Raw genomic sequence first — 2,500 nt, 5'->3', positions numbered from 1 at the left:
AACCTAACCCATGTTGTGCCTTAACCTAACCCATGTTGTGCCTTAACCTAACCCATGTTGTGCCTTAACCTAACCCATGTTGTGCCTTAACCTAACCCATGTTGTGCCTTAACCTAACCCATGTTGTGCCTTAACCTAACCCATGTTGTGCCTTAACCTAACCCATGTTGTGCCTTAACCTAACCCATGTCGTGCCTTAACCTAACCCATGTCGTGCCTTAACCTAACCCACGTCGTGCCTTAACCTAACCCACGTTGTCGCCTAACGTAACCCACGTTGTCGCCTAAACCTGCTCTGTAATTGTTATACGACTCGTTCAATTAGTGTAGTGTTGCCCACCCGCAACCCTCGCAATATAGTTCGCTACTCGCACTCCCCGCTCCCCTGTGTATCGCTTCATGTTAAACACCTTGCAAGTCTTGCTCACTTTCCACATGCTCCTGCTGTACACTGTAATGTGGATGGCAGCAGGACGTACATGCCGCCCCTCCCCACGTCCCCACCTTGCCCCCTGCCTTCGCAAGCTGGTTGGTGAGAACTTTGCATGTTCAATGCCCTCCGCATGCGACGTACTCAGGCTACGTTGTGGTGCGGCCTGTGTCAACTGTCCGCTAATGTCGTACGCGTAAACCACAATCTGTACTGCACATTCGTCCTTATGTACTGAATGATACATCGTGGCACATGTGTGACCGTACAACGACTGCGCCCAAAAACGGCGGACCATACAGTGCAAATATTGTGCACGCAGCTACGTGTCGTCTCCCTATGAGAGCTGGATTGCAGTGTGGTACGCCATAGAGACGTGTGGGAGGAACGGACGCCGTGGATGGCGATCAGCATGAGCTGTCTGTTGATGTATTCGGACCTAGTCGTCTCTCCTCACACACCGTGATGGCATGGTGCACCGCGTTCCATATCTGCGACATGCTACAGAGGCCGGTTGACAGTCGTTCGAGCAATGGACATCGCATACGTACGGGGGCCACCTTCCACGTATTGTCTAGGCGTGCACATTTTGTTGCGTGTATGTGGGCAGACGTAGTGTGGCGTGACACCTGACACAGGCATGCAATAATCGTGGAAGTTGCAAATGGCGATGGACGCCTGCGTTTTCTGGTGAAGTTACGCAAATGAACAAATGGTAACCTGTTGTGGTGCGGTTGTTCTCGCTAGGGGTGAATCGGTGATGGCGACGATAGGTTGAGGTACTAACCGGTTGTTCCAGCGATACCCACCATGCCGACGAAACTGAACGGCATCTGGGTGTGAAGCGATACGCGGCGGTGGCTGGGTGGGACCGTCCCCGGCCGGTGAGGGGGCGCCTCCCGGCGTGCTGGCCGCGCGGTGCGTGGGCGCACGCGCTACAGCCGGCTGGTGGGGGCGGCCAGTGGCAGGCGCGCCGGCCGACGGACGCGGCAGGCGTCGCAGCTGCGCGCCGGCGCACCCTGCGCGCGGCGCCGTGCGGCCAAAGTAGGTCCTCGCGGGCCCGGTGCGAAGCGCGGTGGACATCTTCAGTGTGCTGGTCCGATTGAGGACTGTGTGCGTTGAGGATGCGCTGCCGCCCGGCGCTCGGCGCCGCGACGCCGTCTGCTGCTCGGTCGCCCCAGCGGTTCTCGCTGGTGGTTTGTATCGCAGCTGTGCGGATGTGTTGGCGCGTGCGCTGTGCTGGGAGAGTTCGCTTCGGCACCCAAGTGGGGCTTTTGTCCTTCTGTGGCGCTGGCGTTGGAGCTGCCGGTCACCGTAGGTGGCGCGTGTTGTCTCCCGCCGGCAATGCCACGACAGCACGCTCCCGGGCCTCTGTCGGCAGCGGCAAGCTCAGTTGGGAGCACGGGTGGTCGCACCGAAAGCGTCTACTCGCCTAACTCCGGGCGATTGCGCCTCTCTCGAACCCGACCAAGTACTTGGGACGGCGCTGCGCGCCGCCGGGACCTGAGAGGGTTTCGAGGTGTATTGTGCAGGGGAGCTCAGCCTCCTCCTGTTTGCAGAATGATTGAGCGGACGCTTGCGTGTTCGCGCGGGCCCCCGGGACACACTCCCGGGCGGCCGGCTGCTCAGCTCTAGTTGACGCAGCTCCCTGGTTGATCCTGCCAGTAGTCATATGCTTGTCTCAAAGATTAAGCCATGCATGTCTCAGTACAAGCCGCATTAAGGTGAAACCGCGAATGGCTCATTAAATCAGTTATGGTTCCTTAGATCGTACCCACGTTACTTGGATAACTGTGGTAATTCTAGAGCTAATACATGCAAACAGAGTCCCGACCAGAGATGGAAGGGACGCTTTTATTAGATCAAAACCAATCGGTCGGCTCGTCCGGTCCGTTTGCCTTGGTGACTCTGAATAACTTTGGGCTGATCGCACGGTCCTCGTACCGGCGACGCATCTTTCAAATGTCTGCCTTATCAACTGTCGATGGTAGGTTCTGCGCCTACCATGGTTGTAACGGGTAACGGGGAATCAGGGTTCGATTCCGGAGAGGGAGCCTGAGAAACGGCTAC

General features: G+C 57.4%; 1 non-coding gene across 1 annotated transcript in view; it reads left to right on the top strand.

The window, feature by feature from the left end:
• Window positions 1-2,075: 2,075 nt before the first annotated feature.
• Window positions 2,076-2,500, top strand: part of LOC124771348 — a 1,909-nt gene continuing 1,484 nt past the window's right edge. Inside the window, exon 1 of the ribosomal RNA XR_007013364.1 lies at window positions 2,076-2,500. This exon is cut by the window's right edge and continues 1,484 nt beyond it. This is a non-coding gene — a ribosomal RNA (small subunit ribosomal RNA).

This window comes from Schistocerca piceifrons, unplaced genomic scaffold, assembly GCF_021461385.2.
Source record: "Schistocerca piceifrons isolate TAMUIC-IGC-003096 unplaced genomic scaffold, iqSchPice1.1 HiC_scaffold_936, whole genome shotgun sequence".
In the NCBI taxonomy this organism is placed as follows: domain Eukaryota; kingdom Metazoa; phylum Arthropoda; class Insecta; order Orthoptera; family Acrididae; genus Schistocerca; species Schistocerca piceifrons.
This window is presented reverse-complemented; position numbering and strand designations above follow the sequence as displayed.